At 41.4% G+C, this 16,714-nt stretch overlaps 1 protein-coding gene across 3 annotated transcripts in view; it reads right to left on the bottom strand.

The window, feature by feature from the left end:
* The window catches only part of HDHD2 (haloacid dehalogenase like hydrolase domain containing 2), a 44,791-nt gene extending 32,199 nt beyond the window's left edge, over positions 1–12,592 (bottom strand). Inside the window, exon 1 of one of the 3 annotated variants that reach the window (XM_057526146.1) lies at positions 12,439–12,592. The gene's annotated coding sequence lies outside the window, so the exon portion shown is untranslated. Of the gene's footprint in view, positions 1–12,107; positions 12,259–12,438 lie in introns of those variants that run through there. The other 2 variants (XM_057526147.1, XM_057526148.1) reach the window with 2 other exon arrangements.
* Between the last annotated feature and the right edge of the window lie 4,122 nt (positions 12,593–16,714).

Raw genomic sequence — 16,714 nt, 5'->3', positions numbered from 1 at the left:
CATAGGAAGGAAAATGTTAAAAAAAAAGAGGTTACTATTTACTTCAGGTTTCTTAAAATAACTCTTCGTGGAACAATTCATTCATTTATTTTTAAATATGAGAAAATGTACCCTGAAGAATGGGTGGATGGAAGGAAGCCCTAAATCACTGGCAAAATCTTTTTCCTCTTTGGTTATATACAATGAAACGTTCTAATAGCCCATCTCCATTGTTATATCCTGAAGCAGCATATATGGCCAAAGAGCTACCAGTATTTATACTGGTCAGTGAGGAGGAAATTTCAAGTTACACAGCAACTTTAGTCAGGAGATGTTTTCCTTACCTTACAATGTCTGACTTTCCTTTTGCATATTTTCCCTTTAAAATATGTTTATTATGAGCTATATCATATATACAGTGGAGCATAAGGTATATCTGTGGTTTAAAGATAATACGGGAGTGGGTAAGAATAGTGTGGAAGCTAAAGAGAATAGGATGGGACTTCATTTTTAGTTTTTTAAAACTTATTCTTTTTTCCATTTAAAAAAATTTTTAGAATAAAATATTTCAGACATACAAAAGGTATCAAGGATAATACAACTCCCTTTACCCATCATTCAGCTTCAAAAATAAAACATCATTGAAGGAGTTGGGAGCCCTCTGTGTACCCTCTCTGATCTGATTCCATTTCTCCCCCTACCCAAGGCTACTACTTTCCTGATTTTGATGTGCTGAAAGCTTTGTATTACTGTTCTTCTACGGACACTTCACGACTTGCTTTACCACTCCACACTGTTTGTGAGATGTAGCCATGTTAACACATGTAGATATAGGTCATTCATTTTTCACTGCTGTGTGGTATTCCATTGTGTGAAAACACAATTTATCTTTTCTCCTGATCATGAAGACTTAGGTAGTTTTGCACATTTTATTATAGTGAAGAGCGCCTCTATGAACATCCTTCTGCATGTCTCCTGGTGGCCGTGTGTGTGAACATTTCTCTGGGGTCTTCCTTCGTCTGAGGGCATGTGCTCATCTTCACCCTTACAGGATGTTGCCAAGTTGCCCCATTCATTGTATCTTCATAGGGCAAATGTGTACTGAGCACTTACTATGTCAAGCCCTGATGTGACAGCAGAGCTGGAAGAGCCATCTTCTTTAAAGTGAGAAGCAGAGAGAAAAGGGGGAAAGAACCAGGGGAGATATAAGTAGTCAATGAACAAGAATTTGTGGAGAATTCTACCAGAAGAGTTCTCAGGTGGTTTATGACATCCATGGGACACATGGTGGATGGAGGGGAAGACCTCTCTCTCCTAGCTAGCTCCCTCTGAGATATCAATGTGAGAGCTCAGGACTGGCAGTCACCAGGCCCAGGTGTTGGTCCTGGTTCTGCCTCAAATTCACTGTGTGTGGGCTTCCCTGGTGGCACAGTGGTTGAGAATCTGCCTGCCAATGCAGGGGACACGGGTTCGAGCCCTGGTCTGGGAAGATCCCATGTGCCGTGGAGCAGCTGGGCCCGTGAGCCACAATTGCTGAGCCTGCGCGTCTGGACCCTGTGCTCCGCAACAAGAGAGGCCGTGATAGTGAGAGGCCCGCGCACCGCGATGAAGAGTGGCCCCCGCTTGCCACAACTAGAGAAAGCCCTCGCACAGAAACGAAGACCCAACACAGCCATAAATAAATAAATAAACAAATACTTAAAAAAAAAAAAAAACCTTAAAAAAAAAAAAAGAAAACCATTGATCTCTGCTTCTCATGCAGATTTCTAAATTAAAAAAAAAAAATTCACTGTGTGACCTTGGTCTAGAGCCTTCTCTGGTTCTAAGTTTCTCTTCAAGATGTGGGGCAGGGAGGCAAGATGAGGTCTCAATCTATTTTTTTTTTTTTTTTTTTTTGGTTTTTTGGTTTTTTGGTCGCGAGGCATGTGGAATCTTAGCTCCCCAACCAGGGATCGAACATGCATCCCTGCATTAGAAGGCGAAGTCTTAACCACTGGACCACCAGGGAAGTCCCAAATCCTCAAACTTTACTGCCTACAGTTGGGCAACCTGGGATGAAAGAATCAGTGTATCACATACCACTATCCCCCCGCCCCGATTTTCTCTTCTTCAACATGGGCCTGCTAGTCCCTGCTGGGTCCATCCCCCAAAGCTGCCAGCAGTACTCCAGATTGCCCAGTGTTACCCTTTTAAATGTTGCTCTCCCCTAGGTGTAGTCCTGTCAGGAGGCAGAGGGATAGCAAAGATGACCCCTGAATTCCCTCCCAGCTTCTAGCTTTTAGCTCCTTTGCTCCTCTCATTTTCCAGACACCGCTCCTACTCCAAGTCAGCTATCTCTGCACACAAGGTATAAATACAAAAAATAAACCCAGACTAAACCCAGAACTGTAGCCAATTGCTGGCAAGTGCTAGCTGCTGATTATTGCCACTGGGCATATTGGAGAGAACTGCATTTTCCCACAGGGTCACCTGTCAGCATGGTCCAGACTGGGGAGGGATACAGAGGGAGGAAGGCATAGAGACGGTGCTCCGGCTGGATCCAGGCCTGCTCTGTTCCTTATATGTGCTCCCCAAACCGGAGCGGGGTTTCCCTTCAGTGAGCTAGAACCTGGGTCCTAAGTGAGGGAGATGCAGAAGGTGGGGGAAGCAGAGCCAGGTGGTGAGGGTGAGGTAGGTCCAGGGTCCAGGATTAGCTGAGTAACCTTGGGCAAGAGCATTCATCACCCTAAGCCTCCATTTCTTCGTCTGTATAAGAGGAAGAATACTTGTAAAGACCCTGCAGGGATGCGAGGGTTTGCTGAGTTAAAGAGAATGCCTGGCAGTGATAAGCACAGAGTAGGAACATAAAGGATGTGCGCTCTTCCTTCCCACTCATCACTGTGTAACAGGTACCTCCCTCCACCTGCCCACCTACCCCACCCCATGCATAGCCTGGGGTCACAAACCAGGAAAAGTAAAAAGCAAGAGAAGCGACTGGGAGGAATTCATAAAGAAAGAAGGGAAATAAGAACAGCTCATATTTATTGGATGCTGTAGGTGTTCTGCACTATGCTAAACGCTCTGTAGTCTTTACTACATCATTGAGATCCTACAGAGGAGGAAACTGAGACACTGAGAAGTTACTAACTTGTCCAAGCTTAGTTTTGACTTTGAACCATGTTAATGGTTTTTATATTCAAACTTAAACAAAACCAGCCCTAAAATGGAATACAAACACAAACTAATCTAAGACAACTTCTGCAGAGTGCTGACTCTAGCCCTGCCATAGCATATATGCAAAGGACAAAAGAACTGCAAGGAAATCTTGAACTTTACTTAGTAAGTTTGTTGTTGGTAATGGTATGAGTTCCAAAATAATTCGTGCATGTTATAGGACTGAGCAAATCACTGTAAATATATTGTTGATGTTTAAAAAAATTAGGGTTCTTAAATGGAAGAAAAGAGCTATAAACATGGAATGGGAGGACAGGAAGAACCCTGTGTTGGTTTGGAATCAGAGGTGTCATTATGAATTTGCAATTTAAATATATATATATTTCTTAGCACCTCCCACTAAAAGGAACAAGAAGCAACAAGACTCCAAGAGCTATGAGCACAGCTAAAGTGCACTAAACAAAACCTGGACTGGGTCAGCCAAAATACAAGGTGAGCCAACATATTGTTTTACCAGATCACAGGTGGACAAAAGGACACATGAACCAGGGGTTCCAACTAGCCGATTCTGGGGCACCAAAAAGAAAAAAATAACAGAAATAAGTAACACATGATAAAACCATTGGATGAAAAATTGTTGGGGAATAGTACAGTTGACCCTTGAACAATGCAGGGGTTAATTCATGCATAACTTAGAGTCCACCTTCCACATCCAGGGTTCGTCTGCATCCTTAGATTCAACCAACCAGCAACTGTGTAGCATCCTTGGAATCTACTACTGAAAAATACCTAAGTATAAGTGGACCTACGTGGTTCAAACCCACACTATTCAAGGGTCAACTGTTTAATCACTCAGGCTCAAATAATCACCCACAAATTAAGATTCTCCACTAACTACAAAGGAAAAAGATACTTTTACAGTGGAGAAAACAGCCAGATACCCCCTTAACCAAATGATCAAAGTAACACCATTAATAATGGGAAAAACTGACACTATGTGCTTCCTGAGAAGACCACTGTAGTCGTCCTGCCTTTGTAGAATTTCTGCCAAAAATGTTTAACACAAATCAATCATGAGGGAAACATGAGACAATTCCAAATTGTATAAAACAACTAGCTTGAACTTTTCAAAAACATCAATGTCATAAAAGACAAAGAAGGGGCTAGGGAACTGTTTTAAATTAAAGGAATGTGAAAAGACATGACAAATAAGTGTAATGCATGAGAGAAACATAAAACAAATATAGCAAAATATTAACAATTAGTGAATTTTGGTGAAAGGTATATGGTTTTCATTGCAATATTTTTACAAATTTTCAACTTTTGGAGGAAAACAAATTTTACAAAGATCTCTCTTAAAAATGGGCTGAAGGCAAAAGAAAGACATTTTCATACCTAATAATAATAGTAATATAAAAAATGAAACTTGTGTGTTTAGCCAGTCCCTAGTTTAAGATTAGAACACTGTCAATACTGCTGAGGGTCCTATATGAGTCCCTTCAATTACATTCCTGTCCTACCTCCCAGAAGTAATTAACATAATGAACTCTGTGATAATCATTTTCTTGCTTTTCTTTATATTTTTACCTGTCACACAGCTTTAATGTCTTTTAACCTTATAAAAATGAAGTCATAATTTTGCAACTTTCATGTTCTGCTCAACATTGTATTTCTGAGATTCATCCATGCTGATGCCTGTTATTTTCCATCAAAACAAACACCAAAACCCCCCTTTTGGGATTCTGACTAGAATTGCACTGAATCTATAGAGAAATATTGGGAGACTGAGATCATTACTATATTGAGCCATGGAACTTCTTTAAGTTGATAAGAGAGTATCTACAAAAAGCCTATATATAGCCAACATTAGATTTATCAGTAATATACTGATATTTATCAGTGTGTAACTTATACTTTATACTATGATATCACTTTTCAGTAATATACTGAAAGCACTGAGATAGGGAATAACACAAGGATGTTACTTTCACCACTTCTATTTAACATTGCAAATGATACCTTAGCTAGTGCAGTAAGTCAAGAAAAAGAAGGTATAAGGATTGGAAAGAAGACACAAAACTATCGTTATTCATAGATGATTTGACTGTATATACAAAAAATTCAAGAATCTAAAACAGATTAACAAAGTAAAAAAGTATAGCAATTAATATAAAAAAGTCACTACGTCACAAACAAATAATTAGAAAACTAATTTAAAAAAAGATATCACTTACAGTAGTATACAGTTACCAGGAAAGTCTAACAAAAGAAGTCAACACTTCTATGGCAAAATTATAAAACTATAATGAAAGACACATAAAAGACAAATATACAGATAGATCTATTAAAGGATCCAATACTACAAAGATAGCAGTTTTCCCTTTTAATGATCAACAGATTCAAAGCAATTCCAATCAATATCCCAAAAAGGGTTTTGTGGAACTTGACAAGCTGATTCTAAAACTTACACACCAGTGCAAATAGACAAGACACTTCAGCCAAGATTGAAGAGAAAGAAAATGGGAGCCTTGATTTCCCTAATATCCAGACAATTAATCAGGTCTTGTAATTAACTAAGATGTTATGGTATTAGCACATAAAGAGACAAAGTCAATAGAACAGAATAGGGAACCCAAAAAAGGACCCCCCCACCCCCTACCCCAACCAGTGTGTGGAAACTTGATATATGACAGAGATAGTGTTTGAGATCAGTGAAGAAAGAAAAATGGTGTTAGAACAACTGACTATCCATAGGAGAAAAAAATGGAATTGGACTCCCATATCATACCACATACACATTTTTTCCCCAGGAAGATTAAACAACCATATGTTTAAGGCAAAACTGTAAAACTTTTAGATAGGAGAGTATCTTCATGATTTGAGGGTAGGAATGGCTTTCTTATGATATAAAAAGCATAAAGGAATAAAGGAAAAGACAGATATTTCAAAAGTACTGTAAAGAAAGAGTAGAAACATACAGAGTGAAAAACAAATTTGCAACACACGTGAGAAAGGATCAGAATCCAGGAAATATAAACTGTAAATATTAAGAAAAAGACAAACAACCCAACAGAAAAATGGCACAGGATCTCAATATATCCTTTAAAAAGGAACAAATCTGAAACAAATGAATAACCATCAACATATCCTTTACAAAAGAGCACATAAACAAATGAAGATGTTCAAAACTCACTGGTAATCAAGGATATGCAAATTTAACGCAGAATGAGATCACTACAACAAAAAAGACAGGCAAAATTTAAAAGTCAGAAAATATCAAAGGTTTTCAAAAGCAACTCCCTAGCCTCTTGAATAAGTGGTGCTGGGAAAACTGGACAGCTACATGTAAAAGAATGAAATCAGAACACTGCCTAACACCATACACAAAAATAAACTCAAAATGGATTAAAGACCTAAATGTAAGGCCAGACACTATCAAACTCTTAGAGGAAAACATCGGCAGAACACTCCATGACATAAATCACAGCAAGATCCTTTTTGACCCACCTCCTAGAGAAATGGAAATAAAAACAAAAATAAACAAATGGGACCTAATGAAACTTAAAAGCTTTTGCACAGCAAAGGAAACCATAAACAAGACCAAAAGACAACCCTCAGAATGGGAGAATATTTTTGCAAATGAAGCAACTGACAAAGGTTTAATCTCCAAAATATATAAGCAGCTCCTGCAGCTCAATATCAAAAAAACAAACAACTCAATCCAAAAATGGGCAGAAGACCTAAATAGACATTTCTCCAAAGAAGATATACAGATTGCCAACAAACACAGGAAAGGATGCTCAACATCACTAATCATTAGAGAAATGCAAATCAAAACCACAATGAGGTATCACCTCACACTGGTCAGAATGGCCACCATCAAAAATTCTACAAACAATAAATGCTGGAGAGGGTGTGGAGAAAAGGGAATCCTCTTGCACTGCTGGTGGGAATGTAAATTGATATAGCCACTATGGAGAACAGTATGGAGGTCCCTTAAAAAACTAAAAATAGAACTACCCTATGACCCAGCAATCCCACTACTGGGCATATACCCTGAGAAACCCATAATTCAAAAAGAGTCATGGGGCTTCCCTGGTGGCGCAGTGGTTGAGAATCTGCCTGCCAATGCAGGGGACACGGGTTCGAGCCCTGGTCTGGGAAGATCCCACATGCCGCGGAGCGACTAGGCCTGTGAGCCACAATTGCTGAGCCTGTGTGTCTGGAGCCTGTGCTCCACAACAAGAGAGGCCGCGATAGTGAGAGGCCCGCGCACCGCGATGAAGAGTGGCCCCTGCTCGCCGCAACTAGAGAAAGCCCTCGCACAGAAACGAAGACCTAACACAGCCATAAATAAATAAAATAAATAAATAAATAAATAAACCCAAAGTTTACAAAATAAAAAAAAAAAAAAACGAATTTAGGTCTCCAGCTTCCCACTGCTCAGCCCAGCATTTAAAAAAAAAAAAAAAAAAGAAAAAAGAAAAGAGTCATGTACCACAATGTTCATTGCAGCTCTATTTACAATAGCCAGGAAGCAGCCTTAGTGTCCATGGACAGATGAACCGATAAAGAGGATGTGGCACATATATACAATGGAATATTACTCAGCCATAAAAAGAAACGAAATTGAGTTATCTGTAGTGAGGTGGATGGAACTAGAGTCTGTCATACAGAGTGAAGTAAGTCAGAAAAAGAAAAACAAATACCATATGCTAACACATATATATGGAATCTAAAAAAAAAAAATGGTTCTGGGGCTTCCCTGGTGGTGCAGTGGTTAAGAATCCGCCTGCCAATGCAGGGGATATGGGTTCAAGCCCTGGTCCGGGAAGATCCCACATGCCGCGGAGCAACTAAGCCCGTGCGCCACAACTACTGAGCCAGCGCTTTGAAGCCCGCAAGCCACAACTACTGAGCCCGCGCACCTAGAGCCCGTGCTCTGCAATGAGAAGCCACCGCAATAAGAAGCCCGAGCACCGCAATGAAGAGTAGCCCCCGCTCGCCACAACTAGAGAAAGCCCCCATGCAGCAACGAAGACCCAATGCAGCCAAAAATAAATAAATAAAAATTAAAAAAAAAAAGGTTCTGAAGAACCTAGGGGCAGGACAGGAATAAAGACACAAACGTAGAGAATGGACTTGAGGATACGGGGAAGGGGAAGAGGAAGGGGAAGCTGGGATGAAGTGTGAGAGTGGCATGGACATACATACACTACTAAATGTAAAATAGATAGCTAGTGAGAAGCAGCCGCATAACACAGGGAGATCAGCTCTCTGCTTTGTGACCACCTAGAGTGGTGGGATAGGGAGGGTGGGAAGGAGATGCAAGAGGGAGGGGACATGGGGATATATGTATACGTATAGCTGATTCACTTTGTTATACAGCAGAAACTAATACAACATTGTAAAGCAATTATACTCCAATAAAGATGTTAAAAAAAAAAAAAGGCAACTCCCTTATACTGCTAGTGAGAGAATAAAACAGTACAATCATTTTGGAAGCTGGTTTGGAATCACTATGCTCTATAACCCAGCAGTTCCACTCCCAGGTATTATATCCTTGGGAGAGTCTTTCATACTCTACCATTAAATACAAACAAAAATGTCCAAAGCAGCACTGTTTGTAAAAGCCAGAACTGGAAACAATACAAATGTCTATCAACAGAAGGATGGACAAATAAATTGTGGTATATTCATACACAGAATGCGAAAGGCAGTGGAAATGAATGAACTACAGTTACATCATCCTAGGTAACCCTCCAAAATCTTCTACAGAGTGAAAGAATCAAGTCACAAAAGACTACATACCATATGGTTCCCTATTATAGCACACATAGGTGATAAAACTGGAAAGAGAAGCAAGGGAATGATTAACACAAGAGTGAGGACAGTGATTCCTCCAGGCGATGGGGAGGAGATACAAACCAGGAGGAGCACAAGGATGCCTCTGAGGTCTTCTTGACCTAGACAGTGAGTGCACAGGTGTTTTTTATTATAATTATTTAAAACTTACATATGTTTTGCATACTCTTGTGTAGACGACATATTTCACAATAAAAATTAGTCTTGTTATGTTTTAGTCAGTCATTTCTCATATATTTAATTTTATAAAAAACTAAATTAGTCCAATCATTACACATCAGTATAACCCTCATCAAGTATTTTGATTTTAAAATATATCCCTGGTTCTGTTTGCCTTTTATAGTGAATCTGCCGGGGGATGGGGGGAGAGTGCAGAGGCAAAAAAAAAAAAAAAAAAAAAAGATATTAAGAGCTCTGGTTAATCAAGATTCCACTGCAAAATCCTTTCTTTTATAACAGTCCTCATATGTTATTCTATTTCTGATCTTTACTATGACCTTGAAATGGAGGATTACATCAACAATAGCATCAACTATTACCTGCCTGAGAGGGGAAACAGTTACTCAAAAGACTAGACTGTTGCTAGCAACTCTATCTGGATGTGTGACAAAGGATTCTTTAATTTAAAATACATTGCACCACAAAAGGTAAGGCTATGCAAAATGTAGACAAAGCATTCTCTTTTATATACAAAAGAACCTAAAATTCCTTCTCTCAAAACCCAACTTTTATGAGAGGCACCTAATATTCAATTAAAAAATGTTAACTCCATTTGGAATTCCCTAGCGGTCCAGTTGTTGGGACTCGGTGCTTTCACTGCTGGGGCCTGGATTCGATCCCTGGTCCGCGAACTAAGATCCCGAAAGCCATGTGGCCCGGCCAGAAAAAAAAAAGTTAACTCCAAAGGTGATTAAAGAATAAAATATAAACAAGACTAGAAAAATAACAAAAGAATTGTACTGTTCAAAAAAAGAAAAAACTGTCCAACTAGAACCACTAAACGGTCATAAAAATATTGATAATTCTAATCTTTACTGAAGGGTCCACATAGACTTAATATTACCAAAGCGCTTTCATCAGTTCCATAGAACATACCTTTTAAACTCTAAAATGCTCTTATAGAGCTTATTTGAGAGTGACTGAGGCCTATAAGAACATAACTGAGGTGTACCACTCAAACCTCAAAAAATACTTCTTCAGTTAGCCCCACTACAGGCCTTTACCACTTCTGCCATGATCTCTTTTCTTGTCTAAATCTTTATAATACTTGTTACCGGAACTACAAGTTAGTACTTGATAAACTAAATCTTTATAATACTTGTTACCGGAACTACAAGTTAGTAATTGTAAACTATTAGTATCACCCCAGAAAAGTGAAAAGGCTTCAAAGCTGGTCCATGTTTGTTTATATTGAGTCCACGTCCCACCATCTCGCACGGCTTGAACAAGTTATGTGGGATATACTTTAGAAAGTCATAAACAATTGATATTGGTACATATTCAATGCAAAGAAGAAAAGTAAATTCTCTCTCATCCCAAAAGGAACTCTTCAAGATACTTCAGAGGACATCTCCCCTTGAATATTCCAGGGGCATCTCAATCCAAGTCCTTGTTACCCTCTAAGCTGCTCTTCATCCTGCAATCCTTATGAGCGAATGGCAGCACCATCAATGTAGATGTACCCACCACTCTCCCAAGCCTTCTTCCTAACCAGTCAAGGGCCAAATCAAATCATGTCAGTGCTGCCTCCTGTACAGTCCTGAATCCACTCACTTCTCTTCACTGCTACTAAAACTATCTTAGTTTTGAAATCATCATCTCTCATCTAGCCTATTTCAACAACTTCCTAAATGTCCTCTCTGCTTCGACTCTTCTCCCTATTTCTAGCTTCAAATCCATTTTTTGAAATGCAACAGTGCAGTGGTTAAGTACAAGAACTAAGGAGTTGTACATGCCTGGATTTGTATTCACTAGCTGTGTGCACGTGGGTAATTTTCTTCACCTCTCAGCCTGAGCTCCTTCATTTCTAAAGTAGAAATAACACCTCTAATGGTTGATTGAAAGATTAAAGGAAGTAATACATATATTGTGAACAGTGTTCCACACATAGAAAGGCTGGGTTATAGGTCATATATGCGGATTGGGTGTGTGCGTGTGTGTGTGTGTGTGTGTGTGTGTGTGCTGGCGGGGGGGTACATGATGGATGTGTCAAGGGCTACAAAAATCACAGGATAAATATTATACAGTCCTAAAGCATTAGTATAATTTGAGGATATGAGAAAACATTTTATACCAAAATAAGGATATACTGTGGCTTATCATTAAGAAAGTGCATAAATATTTTAAAAAGATTTCAATATAAATTTTCTCCTGGGAGGTTGGGGCTCTTCTGAATATGTCTCTGGACATATTTATACTCACCCCCTGGAGAGTACAAATTCTCTTTCCTTCCCCATGTGCTTCCAGTGAAAAAGTCTGGAACCACACTGCATGCACTCAACAAATGTTATTATGCACTCACTCCCCACTGCGCCCAGGATAAAATATGAACAATGTACACTGGTGTCCAGAGCCCTGGTTTACCTCTCCAACTCGTTTGTGTCTACTCCTGCACCAAAGTTCAACGGCACTGCAGTCGCCCACCAGTCCGGTACGTTACCTCCCTCATCGCTGGACTTTTGTCTGAAACCGTTTTTGCTCCCTGAATTCTACTATCCCTGTGGCCTACATCCTCCCTTTCCCTGACCAATTCCTTCAGTCCCTGGGTCTCAGACAAACATCACTTCCTCCGTCTTTCCTGAATCCAACTCCTTTTCTCCCAAGGCTGGGCGGGCCAGGACCCCCCAGCGTGCTCCATTAGTACACTCCTCACTCTGTTCCATCCGTGGAGCCCTGTGAGTCAAAGAGCTGTTGCCTTTCTCCCTGTACTACTGATCGGTCAATAAAGAGTTTTTAATTAGCTAAACTCATGAATCCCGGCCTCCATAACTGGAAGGATTCCACGAACAAGGCTCTTTCAGCACTAACTCAACTGCGATCCCCTCCTTCCCCCGGGTGGGAAGGAGCCTCAAGACTGGTCATGCACCCTCCCCCATCGCAAGTTCCAGCACCTGGCAAACGCCAGACTGACCCGAAGGGACGCCGGCTTCGAAATACAGTTCAGGGGCACGTTCGGGGAAAGGACTAACACCCCAGAGTCACCATCCACCCCACGCACGCGAGACCTGGCGGAAGCGCGGCTCGCCCCGCGCCGCGCACGCGTAGTGGCGCCGCGCCAAGGGCCGCGAGGGGTGGGCAATCCTCACAGAGAGAGCGCCCGGTTGGTCCGGGCCCCAGGAGGGTGGTGGCCTAGAAACCCAACCGGTATGTCTCCAGCCAGCTCACAAAGAAACGCAGCCTACAGACAGGCGGGCGCTCGCCTGTCCCAGTGCGGCTCCTCACCGGGCTCCGCACGCCGTCCTCAGCAAAGGCAAACGCCCCGCTAGCAGAGAAGTCAGCACAGAAGCTCCGCTCCGCAGTGTCTTTGCCGGAGAAAAATGCGCCAGAGCGGCTGCCTGAGGACGCCGGAAACTGGGCCAAGGGCCGTGCCGGAAGTCCCGCCTCTCCGCACATGTCCCCGCCCCATCCGTCCAGGGCCACTTTCCGGTTTTGAAGACCAACTCTCCGGTCTAATACTGCTCCTTCCTCACCGCGTAACAGAGCGGTAAGTTATTATCGAGACCTGCTCCCTCAAGGGCGGGGCCTACTGGGCCTGGATGCAGCAGGAAAAACAAAAACTTTTGCCTTTGCTCAGTAGCAGTTTCTCATTCCACTGCAGTGTTGTCAGACCAAGTATTATTACCTTTCTTTGCCGCCACCCTTGCTCACTCCACCACTTCTGTTTTCCAGTCCTCACAACAGGGCAGAAAGAGGTGTTGGGGCAAGGAACGGTGACTTTATTTGGAAAGCCAGCAGACTGAGAAGGTGGCGGACTGGTGTCCCAAAGACCCGTCTGAGTTGGAATTCAAGGCTTATTTTACACTGAAAGGAGAGGAGGTGTGGCTGGTTGTTGCAGACTTCTTGGTGCCAGCCAGACCCCAGAGGGGATGTGATAATCCTTTGTTCTTTTAGCTGTCCACTTAAGTCAGGTCACCATGTTCCTGTCAACCTCCAAGAAAACAGATGTTATCCTCTGTTCTGCAACTTTTTATCTCTACAGGAATGAAAAGTATGACACCTTTAAAGCAGCGGTCCCCAACCTTTTTGGCACCAGGGACCCGGTTTCGTGGAACACAGTTTTTCCACCTACAGGGTGGCGGGGGACTGGTTCAGGCGGTAGTGCACGTGATGGGGAGTGGCAGATGAAGCTTCGCTCGCTCGCCCGCCGCTCATCTCCCGCTGTGCAGCCTGCTCCCTGAAAGGCCGAGGACCAGGACCCCTGCTTTAAAGGGCAAGCCTGGGAGGCAGAGCCTTGAGAATGGGCTGTATTTCAGGCTATGGGCAACATTCCCTTACAAAGGTGCAGAGTCACCGTAACTAAGAACAGACAACAGAGCACACAGATTAAAGATGAAAGGAACAAATCCAATATGGAGTCAGGTTTGTTCTCCCTTACACTTCTCACCCATTCTCGAGGGCTATCTCAGAAGTCATCTCCTTGATACTTCCCTTGAAACACCCAATCTCTTAAGTCATTTCCCGCTTTACTACTTGAATAGCATCTGGCACTTATTGCTGTCTTTTATTAACCACTACCACTGGCAGCAATGTCCCTCTTTTCTTGTATCAGCTATTACAAAACTTTACGCTGTCAAGTTTCCTACCCTGCCTCTCTGAGGGACAGCTACCACAGGTCTTGCCGATTATCCCTAGGGGAGCAATATCTTGGGATACATAGAACCACCTCCCTCACTGCTCCCTTCCCACACACATGCTGGGAGTCTCCACTTGTCTCCCTTTGATCCAAATAAATTAAACCCCTTGAGTGCAGAGATGGTCATCCTATGCACTCTATATGAAAATTACTAAATGAAAAGCCTTCAGGAGCAGTCTGACATAATAGAATACAGGCTCTAGTTTACACCTATGGAACCCCTTGACAAAACTGCTGATCTGCCCTTGACTGGGGACTCATTTACTGCTAGAACACCAACGTCCCCTCTGCCCACTGCTGCAGTCAGCCATGTTGTAAGCTATAACACTTTCTGTTCCCTGGACTAGGGACCCTTTGCTTTTCCTCCTCACTGGGTCTGGAGGTTGTTTTCGTCTTATATTTACTAAGTCTAAGTTTTCTGTTTGAGGGCCTACTTGGTTGAAGGAAATGGAAACTGATCCTAGTTTCCCCTTCAGAATTAGGAGCTGTCTTTGACCAGATTAAAACACCACCGAAGGTGGGTAATATTAAGACATGCATTTTTCTAAATGCTTACTCTGGCTGCAATATGGAGAACAGATGGGAGAGGTGCCAAAATGTGTGTGAGATCAGATAAGAATCTATTGCAGGGCCACAGAGAGATGCTTAAACTAAAAAGTGTGGAAACAAAGCAAACAAAACAAATTTAAGAAATCTTTAGGAGGTAAGAGAAACTGGTGGTAAATTAGATTAAGGGTAAGGGAGAGGAAGGCATCAAGATAATTATTAGGTTCCAGGTTTGGGCAATTGGGTAGCATGGTGTCATTCAGTGTGATGTGGAATAATGGAACATGACTAATGGCTTCCTCCTTACCAAAAGACTCAGATGGCTTTGCCTGCCAAAGGGCAAGATGAGTAAAGATGGGATGGGACTTCAAAAGGAGAACTTGAGAAAGAAAAAGATGGGATAAAGAACCCAGAGGAGGAGCGGAGATGTAAAGAAAACAGTATCAGAACTAAAACAAAAAGAGTAGAATTCCATAACTTACCTTGATCATTAGTATCGGTGGACACTGCCCACTACGTGGCCCAGATCCTTGCACAGATGTTTTCACTATATCTGATATCTAATGGCCAATCAGGGGCCAAGGAAAATTTTAGCAAAAAAGATTTCCATTTTGGTTGGTATCAAAATTTTATTATTGGTAATAACTTTGAAGCTGTAAGTCAGTAAGAAAGTAATTTATTTCACCAAAAACATTTTACTTCAGAAGAACATCTCTTTGATCTAGGATCAAAGGTCAGTGACCTGGAAATTATATATATATATATATATATATATATATATATATATATATATGTATGTATAATCTGGAGCAGACTTCTGTTCTAAAACAGTTATTGACCAATTTTACAGAGGAAGGAACCAAAAACAACTGAGGTCTTAAGAAGTTTATTTAAGTCATATGATAAAAGGTGGTTCTGGCTAGCATACTAGCAATATCCTGCCTCCTATTTTACTCAGATGTATTGCTTTGTCTCAGGTCATTTCACGAGTACACACACATATACACACAAGTGATTGCAAATATCTATAGAGCACAGATCACCGTGCCTACTCTACCTAAAGCAAGGATTTTTTAAAAAAAGATACTTCATAACCATGTTTTTGAAAGCTTAGGGTTTCGTGGAAGTGCCTTAGGAAGCTTGTTAAGAGTGAGGTGGAGGCTGAACAGTGGGCCTATGGGTCCCATTCCCGCTTCAACTGATATATGGTCCTGCTCCCATCTGTTTTAGATATCGGACGATTACACTTCTATGTGATTATTCTTTTGAAAATCCAGTTCTGCTGTTAATAATCAAAGTTTGAAAACCACTGTACTTGATTAAGGACTAGGGTATGAATTTGAGTATGTACACACTGCAGCCAAGAGCCTTCACCACAGGTCACAGGCATATAGACACAGGGTCAGAATACACAGGCCCATTAACACCACAGATATTTGGAGTCCAGAATAATCACAAATTGTTAATCCTGATAATGGCTAAGGGGGAAGATGTTGGCAGGCAGGCAGGCACTTAAGTTACTGTCTACTAAAACAAGATGCTATCGTTACTGAATTGCAACTTTTCTGGTTAAACCAGGGTTAACCTGTGAAAGCTTACAGACCTGTCTTCAGGCACAGTAAAGCTAGAACTGTGTAAGAGTCCTTTAGAGATGAAATATTTTGATGTCTATGCTGCACTTTCCTCAGAACCACTTTGCTACAGAAAACTCTGATCCTGCCCTGCTATGACTGCTTTCCATTGGAGTGTGAACTTGGAGAGTATTCTGACAATTAATGAATATAAAGGTGCGTTGTAAGGTCTTAATGAAAATGGTACCAGGCCAAGGTCTCTCTTTTCTTTCTCTTTAAAATTCTATATGGCTCACTGCCTGTGGAGAAACAGGAGTGCCCTCAATTAACTGCTACTTTTGAATCTGTTCAGCAGCTTAAACTTGAACTTGTGCGTCAGATCCTCCTAAGGCCAAAAGAACATGGCCTTTAAGTGCCAAATACGTTAGTTACTCCCATGAACCAAGTAATCAACTTAGGATCCCTGGTACATTTCTTTGGTTCAGCTGCAAGGTCCCCCTGCTCAGAGATCTTCCGCTTTTCCATCTCCAGCTCAGGCATGGCCAATAGGCATCCAATACCTGCTCCGAAGTTTTAGAAGTAACTTAAGTCATAGAATCAAAATTGCTCACGAGTCTTCCTGATTATGTCAGCAATTCTGTTAATTCATTGAAGAAAAAAAAAAAAAAGGAACGTGAATGTTTACTTTCATTAAATCTGTGCTCAATGATTTTACAGTAAAGAACATATAAAAGTGTTGCACACAAAA

This window comes from Balaenoptera acutorostrata, chromosome 13 (genome assembly GCF_949987535.1).
Source record: "Balaenoptera acutorostrata chromosome 13, mBalAcu1.1, whole genome shotgun sequence".
Classification (NCBI taxonomy): domain Eukaryota; kingdom Metazoa; phylum Chordata; class Mammalia; order Artiodactyla; family Balaenopteridae; genus Balaenoptera; species Balaenoptera acutorostrata.
Note: the sequence above shows the minus strand (reverse complement) of the source record. Positions and strands in the feature narration are given on the sequence as shown.